This window comes from Labrus bergylta, chromosome 18 (genome assembly GCF_963930695.1).
Source record: "Labrus bergylta chromosome 18, fLabBer1.1, whole genome shotgun sequence".
In the NCBI taxonomy this organism is placed as follows: Eukaryota; Metazoa; Chordata; class Actinopteri; order Labriformes; family Labridae; genus Labrus; species Labrus bergylta.
This window is the reverse complement of record NC_089212.1, coordinates 5041206-5063782: the sequence shown is the minus strand read 5'-3', so window position 1 is coordinate 5063782 and position 22577 is coordinate 5041206. Positions and strand designations below refer to the sequence as shown.

The 22577-nt window shown below is 41.9% G+C and overlaps 1 protein-coding gene across 5 annotated transcripts in view; it reads left to right on the top strand.

The window, feature by feature from the left end:
- The first annotated feature begins 744 nt into the window (after positions 1–744).
- daam2 (dishevelled associated activator of morphogenesis 2) overlaps positions 745–22577 on the top strand; it is a 161217-nt gene continuing 139384 nt past the window's right edge. For all 5 annotated transcript variants that reach the window (XM_065966666.1, XM_065966668.1, XM_029280085.2 and 2 more), the window contains exon 1: positions 745–901. The gene's annotated coding sequence lies outside the window, so the exon portion shown is untranslated. The remainder of the gene's footprint in view (positions 902–22577) is intronic.

Genomic DNA, 22577 nt, shown 5'->3' with positions numbered 1-22577 from the left:
TGTGGCTTCTTTCCCCTATGTTATTCCCCACTCTCTCTCTCTCTCTCTCCCTGGTGTCCTGCTCCATCAATTGTCCTGTCCATTAAAGGCAAAAAGCCTCAAAATAAATCTTTATAAAAAAGGTCTTTTTGCAGCTTGTAGTCACACACTGAACTGTTATTCTATACTTTTTGTAGCCAATGTTTGAGATGAATGCGTTTTAGCAAAGAGTGTGACTGACAGTGAGTTTAGTTACATGTTGATTTTATATGTTGAGGGGTGGGGTGGCTTCAAAAGATTTTCATGGCCTGGCATAATAAGTTTGTGAACCTCTACACACTGTGGTGACAACCAAGCTGTACAACAACCAAACCACCCTTCTATTTTATACTACTTTTAATTATTTGTAGTTACAGCAACACATTTTTTTATATCAGATTTGAGGTAGGAATAAAAAAAAATAAAAAAAGAAGGTATGGGGTTTCTAAATTTTCCAGAATATGTTGACTGAATCCTTTAGGGAGCATTCAAACGCTCTGCAGAATCATGTTACTGGCTGCTTGGTTATTCCTTGATAGCAATGAAAACATCTACAAGAGAATATAAATATTATTTTGTATTAGGCTACATTGGCTTGAATTGTGAGTTATCATCCCTATACCCCGCGCTGAAGGTGAGACAGGTCGACGCACAGACAGAATGCGGTGGCTTTAAGAGGGGAGGCGTGGTGCTGTTTTGACCGACTTGTCAGTCCTCCTCAAGCTCCACTATCATTCAGCTGAATGAACGGCGAGCGCAGGGCATCGGCTCTCTGTTTTTAACAGCCCGCTGCGAGACACGACTCGGCCGTGTTTTCCTGGTGACAGGGACAAGGGATTATTATTACCGAGCAGACATTGTTTCTCCGCAACGAAGCTGCAAGGTAAGTTTGGAAATTCAGTGTAATTCAGTGTGAAGTGAGCTGTAGGCTACCTTGTGATGGTGCTCAACCACCCCCCCGGTTCTCCCTCCAGCAGCCGCGGAGGCACAGGGAGCCATCGGCTGGAAGTAGTTCCTCTCAATCATCTGATTTACGGACGTACGCATGATGAAGGGAAATCAACTATTTCCTGCCTGTTTTGCCTTTTACGACACCTTTTAAGAGCTGTTCCTTTGGGTTAAAGATGGAAATGAGCTTTTTGCCATGCTGCTGTTTATTCTGATGAACCGTGCCCACTGAATCCAGCACCTGATCTGGAACATGCCAGTGCGCATTTGACTCACATATTTAAGGAGAATGGCCTGATTCCCGTCTAATCGAACACGTTGACCGCCATTAAATGCATATTGGTTAATTTATATGCAGCTCTGCGCATGACAGCAACAGACTCGATCATAATGAGATTTGTCGTTTAATGATAGTCTCACAAATATTTCCTGTGATTTCTAAAGATATGTGACACAGTGATGGACAGCACTGAGCCGACACTTGACGTGCAATGCAGTTGACCTCGATATTAGGCGGCTGAGCGTTCACTGGGCTAAACCTGACAGACAGACAATTAATACCTGTGAGCATCTAAAGAGGGCGCTGTCACTACACAGCCTGCCTTCTGTCATACTGCAAAAAATGTCTATTCATAATAAAGCCTAAGTAGTGCGAGGCTATATCTAGTGAGATAAATGTTCATCTTTCAGAGCTTCTCTGTTCTCCTCAGGTCAAGCCTCTAATCAACATTGATCTGGATAAGGAGAATTATATTAAGATTTTTTTTCATGTTTGCATAAAAATATGACATTTTGGCTCAATATTAAAACAAAACACCTGTCATGGTCGACCCTTTTTGCAGTGGGCGGTAATTCCTTTTTCCTCCTGAGCTAAATTTAGCCACAGTTTTAGACATCAGCATGCCATCAGCAATGTATTTCCTGCTGTAACAGAAAACAGGTGACTCTTTATAATTTAGATGTCTAAATTTAAGGAATGAATGAATCCAGACGGTGAGGATCGGTTAAAGGATTGAGCTATTAGGTCTCTTACAAGAGTTTCCGATGCTCTTAATTTGTCCTGAATTTAAGAAAAGCATTATTTATTTGTAATGAGGAAAATTGAGGGAAATGTTTGCACACTTTGGGGTGGGGTGGAGGGGGGGTGGAGGGGGGGGGGAGCATTCATTCCTCTTAAATCCTGTGCGAAAAGTCAGTTTATAGGATGGAAAGTCATCAAGAGCTATTTAATCTGAAACTGAACATCTGGCAGTGATGCAGCATTGGGTCATTTTGGTCAGTTGTTGAGGCTTTACAAGCAACAGCACCACGCTAAGCAAAAAAAAAAAAATCTCCTCCTCCTCCTCCTCCTCCTCCTCACCCGCACAGCTTTGCCTAAGGAGTACTTAGCATCTGCCACATTCCTCCTACTGGATCAAGATCGTGCTGCTTGGGAGCGTTAAGTAAGCCACGGTGATCCTTAACTGTTTACAGCCACAGTTCACAGACATGAGAAGAAGTGAAAAAATTAAAAAATAATATATGGGTGAAGGGATTGGAACAGATTATGATGTAGATATTACATTTTAATCATGCTAACCCGTTGGGAGTAAGTGGCTTGCAGGATTTGACCATGTAAGGCCACCGGAGGAATTTTCAACAATGTGCAATGCACATACTTTACAGGCATCAATAGGCTGCCCACTGAACCCCGCAGACTTTGTGTTAATGGACATCAATGCTGGATGGGTTTATTGAAAAGCCCTGCACTATAGCCAGCTGTATATCTCTAAGCAAAGCTGCAATCCACTGAGCTTTTAATACGCTTTAAGCTTTTTCACAGGTTCGGCTTTGAGCATTAAAATCATACATATACAACGGGAATCTTGTCTGTTTACTCTTAGGTCAGACAAGAGCAGCTGTTGCAGCAATTGGGCCGCAGTATTCTTAGGTCCCATGTTTTAATTATATAGTGCATATCCGTGTCCAGCTACCTGTGTTTTTTTAGAGAGGGAGGGAGGGAAGGAAAATAGGTCTGATGTCCAAGAGTAACAAATCCACTGAGCTGAGGTGTACTGCGTGTGGTTGTCCCCATGCTGACTGAGTAGAGGGCACAGAACCTCTGTTGTGTGTGTGTGTGTGTGTGTGTGTGTGTGTGTGTGTGTGTGTGTGTGCAGTGTTGTGTTTGTGCGGCAGGAGGATGACTGGAAGCCTTACTCAGCTCAGGGTGGCTGTGTGTGGTGATGACCAGGTGTTGGTGTGCCACAGGGAAGGATTGTCTGCAGGGGAATGACAGGGGCCATTGTTCCTTTCCAGCCACTGAGGCAGAGGTTTATCGACTTCTAACTCACAACAATGTTTTGGTTGGCATCTTCCTCTGCCAGTTCAGGCTGTAAGGTGAGAATCTGTTGAGGCGGGCAGGATAGGGCAAGAGCTCAGGCAGGGTGGAGGTATGTGCAGGGAAGCAGGAAGCACATTTTTTGCATAATTTATCTAGATTTAACGATATGCACAAATCTTCAAGTTCTCCCTGATTGTTAACTGGTTGTTTAGCTTTTCAGAGACACCCTTTAGCTTCAACTTCATCATCCATTAGATGCTTTAGCTCATGCCTTAGAGTTTTTATACCCCATAGTAATTGCACTACCCTAACTTGAGTATTCACTTGTACTGAGTTCCTTTCTGATACCAATGCAACAGATAACAAACCAACATTATAGCACTGATCTGCCCATTGCCTTGTGCCTCGTTCTGCTGCGGCCCAGTGTTTTCTTTGTATTGTGCATAGACAGGCAGCTGGCTTACTGTATCTGTGCACAGTTTCTGGCACAGAGGGAAGGAGTCTGGGAGTAATTAGCTCTAAGGGTATAATCCTATAGTGGTGTGTCTGTTAAAACAGTATTGCGTCTGTGCGCTCCCCCTTCTCCTACTTCAAGTCCTCAGTCACTGGGGGTCATGAATCCGACCCCCAAGCACAAGTTCTTTTGCTTTACTTTCATGTATAAGTATGTCTAAAACTCTAAAGAGAAACATAAGTTCTGGAAGTATTTTTTGGACTCCAAAATATGGACATATTTGTGTAAAATGTGCCCAGAAGAATCCTCAAAACTCTGCAAAATATTGTTAGAGATGCAGTTTTTGTCTCAGCATCCGTCTGTTGGGGGAGATTCCTGAAGAGTGCTGCAAAGGCATGGTTCTTTTTCTCCCATTCAGACCTCAGGTTGTTCTACCTCCTGAAGAAGCTGACTTGGAGATGATTTCCAGCTTGGATGCCATGCCCAAGAAATGCTAATAATAACCCTTTACACAAGTTCAGAATTTGGGTTTTAAAACTGTGAAGCAGAGCTCTTGTATCAATTTAATGTACATTTGCTTGCAGACAACTTTGATCAACTGCTAAATGTTCTTTGCAACTGTAAATGTTTTAACCGTAATTGCTTGACAAATCCAACATCCGTTAGAAATGTACTGTATCTATTTGTTGAAGGAAGAAACCTCCTGTCCAGTGGAACTTGTTAAAAAAAAACTAATTTTGCATTCCTTCCGACCCCTCATTTTCCTCTTTCCTCCTCCTCAGTCCGTCCCTTAAGACTAATTTCCTGTCAGTCTCACCACACATATCCACTCATTTACTATAAATTGAAAAGAACAGGTTATGCAATCAAGTGGTTAATTAAAATATCAGAAATAGATACATTATTACTGGAAAGCACCTCATGTTCTGTTCTGCAAGAACAGCCCTTGAACTCTGCAGCACTCATGCCACTGTATGTATTTTTTTAAAAACAGTAGCTTGATAACTTGACTATCTGATTAGACATGCATGTTTCCACCACTGGTAGAAAAGGAAGGATATTTAGGTCCGGGTTTCGTGCGTTATTATTCCTGTTCCATGCAGAGGAGCTTGCAGCTACAGTAAGGGTGGTGTATTACAATAGATGTGCAAAATGGCTGGATGACTGGTTTCTTCAATCATATCAGGGCTAAGCACAGGGAGCAGGTGCCCACGTTAGATTGGCTCTTTAATGTCTTGAGGAATTATTTTCCCATCACTGTGAATGATTAAGCACTGGGGGTAATGGAGGTTGAGAATACCCTAATATGTCTTCACTTCCTGACAGCTCCCTGCCCCCTTCCTCTCCTAGCTTGTTTCCAACCTTGGTCCCTTTTACACTCTATCCTGCCCCCTACCCCCCACCCCCACCCCCAGACAACTGACTCAATGCAATGGTTGTTTGTGTCCCCTGGCTCCACGTAGTCACAGGCAATTAGCTCCCGTCAAAATAGACTGCTGGATGGAAGGTTGAGACTCGGGCATCTAAATTCTGGTTCCCGCCCCCCTACACGTGGCTAATATTACCCTGAGCTACTGAGGTAAGGCCAGATATGGGGGGAGTTCCACTCGGGACCTGTGCGCGTGCTACCTCACTTAGCACAAAGCAGCTCTTTCACTGGGGATCTGGAGCACATATGGAATGGTTTATCAAACCTTTAGTTCGTCAGTCCCGTATTCTCTTGGCTGCAGGTTTCCCCTCACTTCAGCATCTCAGGTTCACTTAAATTAGCTTGAAACACTGCACCTTGAGATGGTCTTTCATAGGCCCTTGGTAATCCTCAAAACTCTACAATATTTCCCCCACCAACTTTAAGGTCTGCCCCTAAAGATCTCATACATTGTCTTTCTTAGATGTGATCTTTTGCTCTACCTACAACATCCAGCTTTAACTGTTTATGACCACTTACGTACTGTGCATTCAATGAAGGTAGACCATTTTTTAGATATTCCTGTATTCACATGAATATTGCAATCTTTTCCTGAATACTTTCACCAAGGGACAGCAGGATGCATAATAACTGCTTCTTGGTCATGTTTCTTACTCCAAGGTCTACCTTTTTTAGACTTTACTTTGAATAAATTTGTATTCCAGCAGAATGATAGGAATGCCATTTAAACAGTAAAACAATGCCAGCGTGACATCATCTCCAAAGATCGGCCCCTAAACTGCACAGCTGGGTGCAGATAACAGAGCTGGGTGGATGTTTATTTTTTTCCCCTGCTGCATTCCAGCTTCTTATTTTTAATGGCTGTGATATCCAGCTCGGGGGGTTACTTCTATAAAAGGAAGTTTGAAGACTTTTGCTGACCCGCTCGAAAGGAGGTTTGCACGCTACATTTTCTCAAGATGTAACCTTTAGATTTCCAAGAGGGAGGGCATCAGTCAAACAGGAAAAAAAAAAGAATGGATAGTTTGGCTTTGGTCAAGGACAGTTGGATGCATGACTGCAAACACTCCCCAATGATGGTTATTAGCTACCTCATGGTGTTTCCACACATTTACAAAAATCCAGAAATTTTAGGGGAGCTGCATGTGTTAAAAAAATTGTCTTATTTTTCATCCCGACTTTACCCAGACTGTCACTTGGTCCACCATCTTTGATTTCTTAAGCGTCTTACCATCATGTTTTTCCTGTGACTGCCCCTCTCGTCCAACAGTGGAAACTCCACAGTGAGGGGTATATAGATAAGCAACTCATGAAGATCAAGGGCACGCTGTCCTGAACATTTCAGAACCACATGTGTGAAAACAGCTTCTGTTGAGGATCTGCTTTGTGTATCCCAAAGGATTTAGGGCCTTGCCATCTGACTTTTTTTCTGTCTAACTGAAACATGGCACAAGAACTTGCTAAAAAAAAAAGCTGTGTTAAATGCAGCTATTATTTACTCTGATCTTTGTGTCAGAGGTCAAGCATGTTTTTGTTGTGAACAGACTCAACCCACAGCGGGGAAAGGCGATCTTTGACCTATGACCAGGTCTAACTGCCTGGCAGGCCCTTTCAGAAAAAAAGAGAATGTGTGTTTACACAGAGCTTGTGATTATATGATTGGATGGATGGATAGCTAATGGCATTTGAGGTCTATCTGGAGCCATGTGGTTTTGTTTTGCCTGAGACCTAACAAAAGTTCAGCCAGTTCCTCCTTAACAAGAAAATATCCTTGCTTGCAAACTGAGTCAATTTGATCTTCATTGCCAGCTGACGAAAAACTAATTTGGCCCTGATAGTTGTACTTGAGCTTGTATCATGTATTGTGTGTATCCTTGGATCAAATCCCTCCTAAATTAGCCTGAACTCTTCAACAGTAACAATTCAGATGCCTTCAGTAGCCTGGCACACCATTTAGAGCCTAGCAGATGGTATTTGTGCTTAAAACAGATTACCTATACCTACCTATTACCAGAGGCCCATACCAGCTCACTGAGTTTCTGAAATGTACTGAAAGTTACTTACAAGTTAAGTATTCTTAAAATGATTTGAGTCTCTGCTGGACGACTGAATATCCTTTATATTGCATTCAGCCTGAGGGGCCTCTTCACAAGAGATATAGAATAGCATGTTCCTCTTTGGGCAGTGTTATTGTAACTATCAGATCTTCCTTCTCTTTCCCTCCCTCCCTCTGTCTCCATGGTGGACAAGGGTCCCCTCTGCTGCCCTGAGCCGCTCTGTTTGTGTTTGATTGTGGGAAAATTTCTCGACAGTCCGTGAGAGTCCCCCGCTCTCTGGACTGTTTTTTCCCTTGGGGTCCTCCATGCTTGGAGAGTCAGAGCCCAACCATTGCTCTGCGGCCCTTCTCCTCCCTGCAACTCTTAGTTGTTGTAGGGATAGTATAAACCCCCCTCCCAGTCTTTTGAGTCTCAACCCCTTGTCTATCCGTTTGTATGACCTGTCCCCTTCCCTAACGGCCAGCTTCATCTTTGTATTTTCAGGTCGGTCTTTTCAGAAAGAGGAGATCCTTCAGGCTTTCAGCACACTGATTCAAAAGCCTGGCAAAAAGTCCCCCCTACCAATGAATCATTTTAAATGATTGGCTGAGATGGAGACATGGATTTGTAAAAGAGAGTTTTGGGAATGGACCAGCCTTTGGTGGGTTTACTTTGGCTGCTCTTGTAGAATATGTCCTGGCTCTAAAGCTGGATTTTGAACCTTAGATAGGTAAGGTTTATAGCTCTAAGCTTGCAGTTTTGTTAATGAGACGGGTTCTGGTTCACATACAGTATGCTATTTAGACAGAGGAATTACCTCATTAAAAATAAGTTGGTGGCTTTTACATTTAGATTATGAATTCTTGTTTTACTTTCAGTGCAAGCCACTGGCATTGATTTACTTCCATTTTCATATTTGGATGCTGGTGCTGTGTGGTTTTTATGGGATTCCCCCTCTAATACAGGGTGTATTTCAATTTCACATTTACATTTATCTTTAAGTAATGTCAAGAGACTGAATTCTCACAAAGTATAAGAAATTAAAACTGTGCATATTTAGTTAAAAAGTCCCAGTGTATCTAGGCGGGGAGATAATGTTACATCGCCCTTTTTGAAGTGACTTTGCTGGTATTGAGTCTGACTGTCCTGCTACACTACCCTCCCTATATATCATCCCAGTAGTTGTGTGGTTTTTGGTTGTTTTGAGACCCATCATGCAAAATGTAGTGCCTGTTGTGCTGTTGTTCTTGCATTGTTTTATGAATACCCCCCCCCCCACCACCACCACCACACACACTCCAAATATCAAAATACCCATAACAGTTTGCATTGAAATGTTTTATTTTGTACATTTTGGTACACATTGCCAAACTGTAGTAAGTGTCACTAAAAGTTCTCAGACTTTAAATCTACTATGAGTTGCTCTTGTTTGACTCAACACTGACCAACCAATAAAGAAACTGGAACTCTTACCGAAGGATAAAACAGGCTGTCAGGTAAATGGGACTCCCTACACCATACTATATCAAGTTTTTTCCAACGTAATTCGCTTTTCGTGCAGCATATTAACAAGATTTAAGATATAGATCAACCCATCTTGTTTTCCTTTGTAATCATCAATCAAAATAGTCTTATCCTATCTTAGCCTGCAGAGGTTGGATGCCGTGCAACCATAAACTGTGGCCATAGGATTTTTTTTTTTTTAAACATACTGTGTCACACAAAACCTTTCCAGTGATCTCACATGTAGAATTAAGGCAGTAAGAGTAAAACATTTTACAGGCTTAACAGCATCATAACTCTAGCTAAGACTTTCAGATGATTCAATTTGGCATATCTATCTTCCCATGCATTTCTTCCCAATCATGTAATGACTTTATAGTTCACTTCAAAGCTCTTAAGTAGAATAGAAAGCTGTGACAGGCACTTTTACTGTTTTCTTCAGACTCTCTCAGCCCGTAATGCATCATCTGACCGAATTGCCATCTCACTGTGTTTGAGCTTTGAGCTGGATGAGCACATGCAGTTGAGGATCAGCGAAGGATATATAAATGGTCTTGTCTTTTTGCTATCGAGTAACAAAACATAAAAACACTATCTGAACAGTGGACCTGAGCCATGGATCCTTCATCCCCGGCAAGTTCTTTTCAAAAACTCCTTTTTGCCAAGTGACAAACCGCGAGGTTGGCAACAACTAAAGCATTCAGAGGCAGCATGAATAGAGGTCTGTCTCAGGAGAGGCTTGTTGAAACGGGGCCTTTTTACTTGTATCCCTCCTGAGAGGCAGAGTGATCTCGAGCACGTTTTTTTTTTTTTTTTTTGCACTGGCAGTGCACTTCAAATGGAGCGTTGAAAGGCAAGGCGTTTATTTGCGCTGTGTTGTAAACTGTCCTTACCCCAGATTTAGCAACTGTGGGTGTTCTCCATCATCTGTAAGCAATGCCATTGCCAGGCCATGGATTTTTTTAATAACCATGGCTTTCCATGAACATGTGGAGTAGTCAGCCATTGGGAAAAGTAGCCAGCTAGGGGTGTCTAAGGGCATGCACCCCTCCAGAGAATTCGCAGTTTTTCTGCAGCAGCCCACTATATGTAATAATGATGACCATCTCCGTGTCTTCTTCTCCTCAATAATTTTTCTCATATTTATCGAACCCTAAAATCTCCCCTTAGTTGAGCGCTCCCTTGCCCCACTTTTACGCTGAGGGGCGGGGTTACACAGACCGGCATGATTTTAGTGGAGGCCAGTGCTCCTTCAATGAACAGGGAAAGAGAATAGCAACTTGTTAGTCAAACTTTTGTATCAGAATCAACAATGGTAAAAAAGTCTGTGTGTTTGCTTGTAAGGGGTCTTTGAATGATCGTCAAATATTTCCTATTGAAAGTCAAATAGTATTTCTGCTTGAACTTCACATCTCTACTGCTCAGGATGAAACCTGATGTGAAACACAAGGTTTTTTTTCTAGCAGATTGGACGTCCAGTCTGAGTCATTGTTTGAGTTTTTGCAGATGGAAAGGAGATGGAGAGGAAGCCTGTTAATACTGTTGTCATCCTCCTGTGATATACACGCGTCAACTCTGCAGGATAAACATCACATGTGGACATCAGGTGACCCCCTTGGTGCTGTTCTCTTGGTTACTAGGAACAGACCCCCCCCGCCCCCTTCTTCTTATCCTCCTCCTCCTCCTCCTAGGCCCTTCCTCGCTGCAGCAGCCTCTCAGAGCGGAGGGCTGTTCTTCTTCTCTCTTCACTCGTATAAACCAGGAGACTATCTGCCATCAGCATTCAGGAAGTGTGGGGGTAAACAAACGACAGGAGCCAGCAGGGGGAAACTCAAATGACCCAGCCATGTCCTAGCAACCATGGAAAGGAGGTTATTTTCGGTGCATTTGTATCTTATGTGCATTGTGGTTATATAAGGGTTTATTTATATTTGTTTATGCGTCCGGGTAAACTTGCTTGTGCACTTGTGAGATTGCAAAAAACTGAAGCAGGGTTCGGCTTCCTTTTTATTTAAAGCATCATCACTGACGGTGCCAGATGGCTTATGATGCAAGTTCTTCCCAGTCCCTCAGTTGACTAATGAATTAATCATTTATAGTATGTCCGCTTGCATCCATGACATTCTCTGCTACTGTGGTCATGTGGGTCTCCTCCAACTTCTCTCTACTAATGTGCCTCTGGCAGTGGTTGCTATGACCAGTTCTGTCATGACTTGTGAGTGTAGTGATAGGATAACAGTTTGCTTTTTCAAGCGTGTCAAAATGAAATAAATACAAAACTAGAGAGCTAAAAGTGGCGCAAAAAAAAAAAAGTGTGTCTGTGTGCATTTATTTGTTGAGACGTCCAACCTGTCAGCAACAGTGATGGAGAGAGAACACAGAAACCATCGCTGTGTGCGCCAAAGACTCTCTCAGCCACACAAGAGTTGGCTTGCATTGAAGGGAAATTCGGGTATTATTAAGCCTAGGCTCTCCTTTACATATTTTGTGGTCCAAATGACCAATAAGTAAAATAAGTTTGTCCAGTTCATTTGCCTCAACTGCCAAACACAAAACGGCTTTTAATGGCTGCAATGCAATCAGTTATTCACAAAAAATGCTAAATTGGAAGGCTAGTATAATAAATATAAGTGTCTGATAACTTCAAATAATGAGTCCCTATAGGGATGGACCTTTTAGTTACAGTCAGGTCAACGTGATGGTACAGCAATTAAGTCCTCGTGAAGATATGCAATGTAGCAATTAAAATATTAGACAGGAAGCCGATGAGTTCACATCATTGTTGTGTTCTAATCAAAATTAAATATGCTATGCTAATCTTAAACTATTCCATAACGTCTTAAATCATCAGTCTCCTCAGGTGCTCAGTGACCTGGTGTTTCCACTGAGAGTCTTTCAAACATGGAGGAGCATCTAATGCGGACTGTAAAGTTCCCTTTCAGACAGGTAGCTCATCACTTACAGCCTTTTCTGTTTAGAGGATCAATTTGTTGGATGCCTGCGGTGCTCAAACTGGATACTGACTGGAGTCATTTTAAACTTAGTCATGTTTGATCTTGGGCTGCCTGATTTACAGTATTTTGTGGTATGATATTTCTTATCTTGTATTGGTCCATCTGTTTTAGTGTTTGGTTTGTACAGTCTCCTGTGTATTTGTTGTTAAAATGTGAGTTTTAAAGGCCAATCTAGGGACGGGCATTGAGGTCTTTAAACACTGAAGTGTGTGTCAACGGTTTACCTGCTTCATACTTATCCTGTTGTGTAATTTTGGTGTTTTAAGTTATTAGTTTGGGTCCAACACAATCAATGTTTGTCACATTAAAACTAAGAAAACTGTTTTTTTTTTAGCAACAACCAACAAGCTTTGTGTATTTTGAGGTAAAATGACTGTCTTTGTCAATCGAGTCCAGTGATTTTAAAGAGGGCGATGTAACATTCAGACGTACAGTATGTGGAAATATTGCCGTATTGAATTGAATCTGCTAGAATAACCCTTTAAAGCTACAGAGAATGATGTTTTCTGTTTCTCCCATACGTTTCTCTGCCTCTCTCTTTTTTCTACTGCTTTTGACGGGCTGTCTATTTTCATGTAACACCAGAGCCCGCAATATTTCCTCCGGCGGTGATCCATCTAGAAAATGGCTTTTTAAAGTCCATTATCACAATTCCAACCCCTCTACCCCCACCGCTTTTTACCCCCCACCTTCACATTGTCCAGCAGCCGCAGGGATTAGCTGGAGCATGTAGCGTGAGGACTCTGAAAGATATTGTGATTATCGGAGAGGGAGAAAGAGGTGAAATGGGGAGGGGGGGGTCAGCAGGGCAGTGGCACTGATGCTACCGGACTGTAACCATGCCCTTGACCACATCTACAGGGATTGACGCTAGCGGTGGGGGGTGGATTAGAGATATTAGGCGGACCGACCAGACCCTTGGTGCAGACTTTAATGCTGTAATATCAACCCATTCAGAAGCCCCTATCAAGCCAACCCCAACTCCAATCCTGCTGTGCTGACTGACAGAATCCCTTAAATGCACAATTAAAAAAAATGCATTTCACTTCTGTTTTAAAGTTAATCTTTTTTGATTGTAGTTGTACTGGGTTTAGAGCTAAAAATTTAACAAAAACATCCTCCACTCACACTCCACTCTTTTCCCTTCCCTGGATCACCAACACTCTAGTCCTGGGCCCTGATTCCTGCCAAGTTGCCTTGACGATGGGCTGCAGTACAAAAACTAAGGGGATGCTAGAGGAACACAGCGCCGTGAGGCAGGAAGTCTTCTACATTTTTTATCTCTCACTCCCTTGGTTGTTGCTCACTCTGTCCTCAGCAGGGAGCAGCTAAAGCCACATAAGCAAACGGAAGCCTGATTTTTTTCTATCCGGCCTTTTTTTTCCACCTTAGCAGCCACAGATAAACAAACTCTTTTGTGGTTTGGATAACACAGGATTCTTTAAAACTACTGGTGAGATGTCGCATATAAATTCATATATCTTCATCTTGGAGCCCAGTACGAGGGGTATAAATCAACGGTTTATCGTGATACAATGTTTTATCAGTTCTTAACCATACAGTGTTTTCTGGTACCACAAGGACTGTCACTGTCACTGGATGTGACTAACCTAAGCATTGTGAGTTGCCATTCTGAAATAAATACGTTTGTTAAAAGATCTAAGAACATTGAATGGAAATATTAATTCAGATGCAATCATGTAAGACAAGGTAGGAGTATGAAGAATGAACTGATGCATATGATATGTTTCAAGGGATTTTATCAAAGAAGGCTGACCTTACCATTCATCATTTCCATTGTATTACTCATGTACCGCAGAAAATGAATCAACACACTTTCACATCCTGCCCATCAATACCCTGCCTTCCTGACATTCCTTCTAAGAGCTTGAGGAACAGGAAAGGGCCGCTCGGCTGATCAGAAGAGACTGCTGGTCTGGCCCATGAAACAGAATGGAGGGAAGAAGCCCTACTGTGATTCATTTATGTATGTTGGGACATTTAAACACAAAGCCGTACACACACACTCACTCACTCACTCACTCACTCACTCACTCACTCACTCACTCACTTAGGACACAGATTACAAAAGTATTAAAACAGACACTATTCATAAATCTGTCTAAAGCTTCTGGCCTCTGGTCAGTGTTGTGCAGAATATTTCCCAGATTTATCTTTTCTTCCTTTTTAAAAAATAAATAAATAAAATAAGAATTTTTTGAAAACTTTAAAAAAAGTTTAATGTAAATTAGTTGTCAGTAGTTTTACTGCAGGCTATTCTTAGCCAATACCTGACACCTCGCCAACTTGTTTTTGCTTAATTTTTCAAGGTTGACTCCATTAGAAGTAGAACAGTAGGGCAAAGCTGAGTAAGCCTTGTGGCTCCCTAAGGAGACGGCTGCTGACAGTGAACGACTCTGAAGTTGCTGTTCTTTCTTCTTCTGTCATCAGTCTGCTCCATTTTTTCTTTTCATCCCAGTCTCCACAATCAATGCTCCTGCTTATTGAAATTGCTGTGTTGGACCAAAGGAAGAAGTAAAGCTTCAATTCAAGGTCATTGAGTTCTCCGTCATATCGCTCATTGCATCTCAGAGGGCAGCTGTGCTAACTGTCTGGGAGCACCACAGTGACCGATGTGGTCATAATAATGCCCGTTCTCACTACAGTTCCACCGTCTCTGGAGGACAAAAAGAAAAAGGCAGACTCATTGTTCTACCAAGGAAACTAAGGTTCAAGGAGAGGAAAAGCTGCAGGGGAAGAAATGCTGACCCACATTTTTGTTGCAGCGTGCAATGGGACAACAAATCGCAGCCCAGCCTGACCATTTAACTTAAATGGCATGTAATAGGAACAATGTGTGTTGATTGTTCGCTGCAAGAGCAGATGTGATTAACCCAGATTTGTACTACAGCGGTCAAGGTTTTTATTTTTTCCTGGAGCAGGTTTCCATCCTGTAGGGGACGACAAGTGGGACAAAGCTTATTGTGGGAAAGTCTGTTCACACGCATTTCTTGGACACTATGCATTTTTAAAGCATGAGGTAGAAGACATCTGTTCTAAATAAATACAGTACAGAGTAACTAAATGATGCTTGTACCTTTGGTTGTGATCTCCCTCATTGGATGCGGTTATAACTCCCAACTGATCACACTTATAACCTTGAGGAACCAATGCTTACTTAGGTCAGTAAAGGTCATACTTTAAACTCGAAACCATTGCAATTATGTCTCTGGCTTTATTTGCACGATAATTGTATAACCTAGGGACCTTTAGTAATTTGAAACTACGAATTTAAGGTGTTGCTCTTGATCTTAATGACTGGTGATTTGCCATGTCTATAATTTGTAAAGAAAAAAATCTTGTGAAATTAATGTTATAATCTGCCAAACACTAACGACATGTGAAAATAGTCCGTATGAATCTGCATCTCTTTCATTTGTGTTTTTTTTTTTTTTCATTTTTTTTGGTCTGGATTTCTTTGGTGTGTTCTACATGCCCGCTGCCTCTCTCCATCCCTCCAAGTCCAGAATTGAGGAGACGGCATTGGCAAATATAAAATAGGAAAAAAAGCTGTGATAGCAATCAGTGTGCAAATTCAGGAGGCTCATCTCCCCACAAAGCGTGGAGATTGATTTTGAGAAAGAACACGCTGAGAACCATCAAAAGAGAAGGGGATGACATGATTAACATGTAAGAAAATGTATCTGTCAAAGGGCTCAACAGAAAGTCTGTGATGACTCATAAGAATGCAAATGTGAATCCCAGCCATGACATAATATCTGAGAAAAGATGTCTTGTTGTAGACGTCCAAACAAAGAGATGATTGTGAATTACAATCCCAGTTTTTTACACCTTAAACTGGGAGTTTTTGATCTTCCTGAAACCTGCAGTAAAATGTATTTGGTCTGTGATGATGATTTGGCTTCTCTGAATGGCACCACCCAAATGCAAAGCGAAAAACGACTGCTGTGATAGAGAGGGGGAGTGATGCTGCAAGGTGATAATGGTTGACAATTTTGAGCACTCTGATACTCAGGGAAAGTGAAGGCAGTAGCTGTGTAAGGAATAAAAAGGGGCATATTTTCAATTCTGCATCTTGAAGACTTGCTGTGACAAGTAAGCATGCTTTCCTGAATTTCCCGAATTCTAACATTGAATTTCAGATTCAGGGTTTAGGGGTTAAATGAACTATTTCCGCTTTAAAAAAAGAAACTAGAATCAGCTTCAGGCCTAGTTTGTAATCATGTAAGAGTCTTAAATAGTGTAGCAGTATAAACCTTTGTTCTTGTATGTAGGAGTAAAGTGGTCAGATTGTGGCTGTTCTGTACCAGCATTGTAGCCAATGCCAGCCAAACCTGCATTCTCATGAGGAAAAAGTCTTATTTGTTAGCTTGATTTCACAAGCACTGCGGGTGTGTGGGTGTGTGTTTGTGTACAATTTTAGCAGCTATAAGAACAAGCGTGCAGAACTGACTTGTCAGTGGGTGTCATTGAGAAGCCAGATGGATTTCAGTGGCACGTGGTGCTGGGCGTGTGTCTTCCACTGCAGCTCCAGGAGCCTGCCCCGGGCTCAGCTGGCTTTAATCAACAGCATCATTTTCCCCTCTTGCGGGTAATCGGTGCACAATGGGCCCCCTTAGCAACGCTCCCCTCCACCTCTGCTCCCCCGGCACAGCATGGTGCTTTATGTATTTACATTGTGTCTCCAGCACACACAGCAGTGAGAAGATACACATGAGCTCTCCCAGTCTAAAAGCAGCTCATCAACCCATTCTGGAAAGGAAATGCTATTTTACACATTCAAACCTCATCACAGACATTTCAGCTCATATTCAGTTATTTACATAATAACAGTTTATTACCACTTTTGTTTTATTGTCATAGTTTAAGCCATTCATACCAAACCCATTGCTTAGATCTTGAAACATCTGCCCACCTCCTCTTTGCGCTTTAATGACTTGGTAGGAATTCCCATTTTGGTATGAGCTCTTGACTGATTTTATTGCAATGTTTTATTTGGTTTTATATTTTGTTGCTTTGTCTGATTTTTTTTTTTTTAATTCATTTTTGTTTATGTTTTATGGTGATGTTGTCTTTGTGTTTCTTGTCTTCATGTGTGCTCCTGCTGCAACGCAAATTTCCCCTTGTGGGACAATAAAGAATCTGAATCTGAAAAAAAAAAGCATCGGTGATGTGCAAGAAAGTCCAAATGGACATGACATCTGTGCAATCAGATGATGAGGCAGGTTGAAGGGTTCATTTGGAAGTTAAAGTAAAGATAAGCATTGCTACATTAGTATACATCCATTTTATACTTTGTAGTGATTGAGTAGTTATTTTTAATGCTCTTTGGCAGGGCTCGGTTAAAAAGACTAAAAATAATTTTCTGACTTTTGTCAAACCCAATCAGATTTATGATTTTTAGTCTGCTGTGGCTCAAAGGTAGAGTGGGTGTTTGTTGGTGGGTGGTTGGCTGAAGGTGCAGTCCTAAGTTTGGTAAGGTGTGCTTGAATGTGTTCATGACGGTAATAAAAGGATTTCTTAAATATACATTTTGAAGCTTTTACCATGCATTAATTGAAAAGGACAGTGGGTACATGTGGAAAGGAGCCGCAAGTGGGACTCAAACTCGGCCAACCCGCTTTGAGGACTATAGCCTCAGCACATGGGGCGTGACCTAACCGCCAGGCCAGCTGGCGCCCCATGAACTGCAGTTTTTAACAATGCTCTTTAACCATAAATTCCTATTGAATGATTAAATCCATTAATGAGACAGCTCTTCTTGGGGTTAGTCTTATAGAGGATAGTGACTTATTCTTCAACTGTGAATTCTCTTTTTGCATTGTGAGATAGATGGAAAAGAATGAGTGGGAACATAAGATCACTTGGTTTGTGTACACACACTAACCCGATAGCTCTCTGCAAACAGAGCTGATTGTTCCCTAACTCCCGGAACAGAGTAGTTCCTGAAACATGCATATCAAGGACAGTTTGCCCCAACATGTCCCTTTCAACCAAGAAAAGGAAGGTATTGACCCAGAAAACAGCAGCAAAATCCATGTGATAATCCACCATAAATTCACTGAACACCAAGTGGCGACCTCCTGTGATGAACAATGAAGCTAATGTAGCCTTTTCTTGCTAGGTCCCATATCAAAATGGCAATGTTTACAGCATAAATACATATTTTGACAGCCTTGTTCATATAACAAATTTGATATCAAAAGCGTACTGTAGGAGGAAAGCTACTGATTAATCTGTTTGGATTTCATTAAGGTAACAGTTTTTCAGACATTTGCATAATTAGGGGTTGGGTTGGGTTGATTAGATTTGACTGACAGGCGGGCTTAAGCTCATCCTCTTTGAGTGTTTAGATTGATCGAAGGTCAGGTTGAGATAGCACTTCCAACATGGTGACTGCCATCGTTGGATTTTTTAACTCCTCTTCAGAAACCGGTGGGGTGACCTCCCTGAGACGATGTCCATGTTTTATACAAAGACACAGCACAGTAACTTTTTTTTAGGGAGCCCCCCTCTCAGCTGGGGAACAGGATGTGGCAGGGGGCTCCTTCACTAAGGGGGATAGTAAATCAGTGTAACAACTTGTCTGACCCTTCCCATCGTATAAGAAGCAGCTGGGCTGACAAACGCCTTGTGTGGTTGGATGGAACATGAGGCACGTGGATTTGAGTGATGCTCAGGGGTTGAAGGTTGGTTGTTATTTGGCTCTGCAAGTTTCCTACACATGATTGAAGGGGAAAGTCTGGCTACATTGTGGTTGAGGAGGTGTTTATGAAGCTCCTGATTTTAGAGATGAGCTGTGTTTGGTTTGTTTTTGTGGTCGTAGTCTTAAAGTAACTGTTCTTCACTATGTAAACCATGCTCGTTTCCCTCCGCATAGAGACATGATAATGGGTGGATTTGTGTTGAAATGAACAGTGGCGCAGAGCAGATTGCTGTGACCTGCTGTGTAGAGATAAACAGGATATGTTTGTTATTATTCTGTCATCCGTGAAGCTCCTCAGACAGCTCCAGTGCAGTTCAACAGCCAGCAAAGCATTACATCTGAAAGACAGAAAGGAATTAAGAGAAAATGGTAAAAAATGGCAGCTTGTAATTTGACTTTTCAGCAGCAGTGCTGTGGGTTTGACTGGGTTGGTTGGACCCATTATGGTCAAGCCAGGCCAAAGACTTTGAGATTAAAATAAGTGGGCTATTTTTAGGAAATCCACTTCCTCTGGTTTGTGATAAAATCTTTAGAGAGAAGATGGAACTTTATTTTCACCCTAGTAGCTTCAAAGGTTTGTCAAGTTTTTGCTTCTGCTGTCACAGCACTATGCAAATTCACAAATACAGCTGTGTTTTGCTTTCTTTTCTTATATTTCACTTAGAGAATGGACCAATCCGATATAACATCGGTATCGGGTTCGATATGGACATACTGTACGTTTCTGATATCGGTCTGATGGTGCAGATCCAAATCACCAATCAAGAAAGATGTTTGGGCTCAAACAGTCTCGCTTTGAAAACATTCTGACTGAATTAAAATCATTGAAAGAAAATTTCCCTCCAAGCTATCCAATCTTTTAAAATCACATAGTGTGTGACAAAAATGTCATTAAATATGGGCTGGCGTCACACTTCAGTGTTTTCAAGGTCTTCTAGCACCAGGTGGGCACAGGGTTACTTGACCTTGGCTCCTGACACTGCTCTGTTTGTGTCCATGATGGTGCCATTGGGTTCAAAGAGTTTCCAACCTATAACAAGAGGTCAAGAGTCAAGAAAAAGGGCATAAGGCCACGGATGGAGACACCCACCTGTTCACAGGGGGTCTTTGGTTTCGCAGAACAGATGACTCCCAGATGTTTTTATAAACATACTGTGAGAGCCATGACTGTTTGAGTGTGTGTGCAGGGCTATGATACGATCACCAGAGAGAGGGTACCCCCAGCTAGATCTCTGTTTAGAGCTGGAGTAACTTCCCATCACACTCTCCAGCCATAAATGGACATATGCAATTCTTTAGAGGAACGTAAAACCTTGATTTACTTTGTTTTGAATGGATTTGAAGAAGGGCCATTTTTCCACCTGCAAGGGCTCAGATGGAGGACTTATCTCGGGTTCAGTCTGTGGTCAGCTCTTTCTAGAAAGTCGCCCCTGAGAAGATCGGTACTTTTGATCGTTTTCTTTTAGAATGGCGGGATACGAAACAGCAATAAATTGTAATGGCAGTTGTACAGCTGAAGTTGCACACCGTGGAGCAGAGTCCCCATGTTGCCAATATAACAGCAACTGGAATATATAAACCTTGCCTTTGAATACAAGCATCTGGAAAAGGAGCAAGGCCCTTTCCTTTCAGTTTTACAATCAGTCTTTTTCCCCCCATCAGTATTGTCTATTAGTCTTCGCTGTTTAATGGTGCACACACCTGGATTCATTGAAATGTATTAGCAGGATTTTCATGAGCATCCTTCGTACTTTATATTGATTGTCTTAATTGATTGTCTAAAAATGTCTGTCACTGAAAAACTGTGCACCTTAAAAAGATAGCAAAATAAAATTAAATAGATTTGCCTTGACTTGTATATATGCTTGTTCAAAGCAGATTTTCACCAAAGACTGCCTGACACTTTGCAACTGTTTTAGTAGCTGCTGTTGTTGTTGCCATTGCTGTAATATCTGTAAAATTGACAGATTTGCGTGGGTTTGTTTACCAAACACTTTATCAAATGCAACTGAGGACTATGGAGGTGTAATATTTGGTTCTTTATATATCATTGTCTATTAACAATGAAAGCTCAGTGTTCCTTTTAGAGTAAGGATTTTGTATTCATACTGGCCAATCCTTTGAATCATGCTATGGAGCATGTATTTGTCACACAATATGTCACCACTGACTGCTTTTTATATTTAGACTGATGTGGTTGTCAGACACTGATGAAGACTTTCAGCCCATACTCACCCCTTATGCTCAAACGACATTTCTAACTTTATATCCCCTTAAAAGGGAGTGTCTCTTTCCTTCATGCATGGCAGTCCCACTTAACCGCAAGTACGTTTCTGACTTTATTCAAAGTCTATTTGTAATGTCATTCATGCACAAAGATCAGGGCATTACATCATTGGTCATGATGAAGCTGTCATTAGTCAGTCAGCAGAAAGCTGGACCTTTGTCCAAACATGACAGCGTTTAGCTGGCCCATATCCAGACAGACAGCAGAGGTTCTGAGGGGGCAAGTGACAGGGTGACCTCTGATCTTGCCCAGTCTGCCTTTTGGATGAAAGAGCCATTCAGAGGGCCATTGCTTTTGCAAAACACCCAAAATGCACTCTGCATTTAAATCAAATGACTGGTAATCCTGAAGAAATACTTGTTTATTCTTTGTAAAGATTGATAAAAGCAGGTGGATTCAGTTTATCTGTTGGAGGAGAAGAAAAAATACAGGAATAATTTCATCCTACCAGTAGAAAAGAATGCACACAGAAGGGGTGTGATTTTATTAAACAGGAGTGAACAGCACCATATGGATTACTGTCCTCAGTTAGATTTATGGTTTATGGCTTTACTGTCATTAGGCTATGTTTGTGAGGCATTTGAAAGATGGATAGTGTAGTGTTCCCCGCTATCAGGATTTATAGCTAACATACAATTACACCATGTATAAAAATGTGCCCTAATGTTTATGCTGTCAAGAGTTCAGGCTTTGTGCTGCAGCGTTATTTTTCTCACTGGCAATTTATCTCCGTGCGGGCGTGAAAGAAATGCTTGTGTGCAAAGTGCTGTCACAAGGAATTCCTCGCCTCAACAAAACAAACTTAAATCAGAGCTGCCCGGAAAGGGGGAAAACCTAAATAATACATTGAGATTCAACACGTCATAAAACATGACTGTTTGCCATATTTGATCTGGCAGATTATAGGAGGACTCTCGCCACATCTTTTCATTGACAACATTGGAAAGATTGCTTCTGGCGCCAATATCCGCGGCTTTAAACACTTCTTTAGGGCTTCTTTTCCAGTTGTTTCTCCGCCCGTTATCAGGTTTGACTGCTCCTGCACATGAGAGGTCTGAGGGAGAAAGAATGGTTTATGAGCCTGAAGGAGACCACCTTAGGTGACCCACTTCTTCGTGGCCAATATTCCATTCACCTTTTGTCCAACTTTACAGAAGGTGCCAAGTTCTTTTTTTACTATGCTCCCTGACAAAATGTAGCACTTGTTAGTCAGACGGTGAGTGCTCCTGCACTGTAGCGGTGAGTGTTTTTACCCAAATATCACTGCTTGGAATGCTTAGTTGAGTCTGTCACCTACCTCCTCAGTGGGTAGAGGCCGATGTAGACAGCAGTGCTGTGGGCTTCACAGACATGACTGACAAGTGACTGGCAGGTTGTCTGGAGCGCTGTGTCATTCCACCACACACGGTTCTGCAAACAGGCAAGCAACCTATCTGAAGTGTCAGTGTTGCTTGACACACCCTGCAGAAGGTTTATCTGTCATGGCATTTCCATTAAGAGTGATATAGTATAGTTAAACACCAGCCTAACTTAGATTTACCCAGGGGGCAGTGAAAGTTCACCGAAGCCAAGTCTGTCGAGCCCACAATCTGCGGTCATCTGCCTGGCATACAGCATGATGTGGAGCAGCAAATGAGAGTGTGCAGCCTCTTTTGTTCATTCTGTCTGCAAAATGCATGCTGTCTGAGGCAAGGGAAAGACAAACGGTGAAAAAAGAACAGTGGGAAGATGGACTGGTGGGTTTTCTTGCATTCCACACTGCTTCTTTTTTAAGCGAGCTTGATGTTTATTCAGGCGTTTGTTACATACAAGTTATTATTTGAAACTTAGACCGAGTGTTC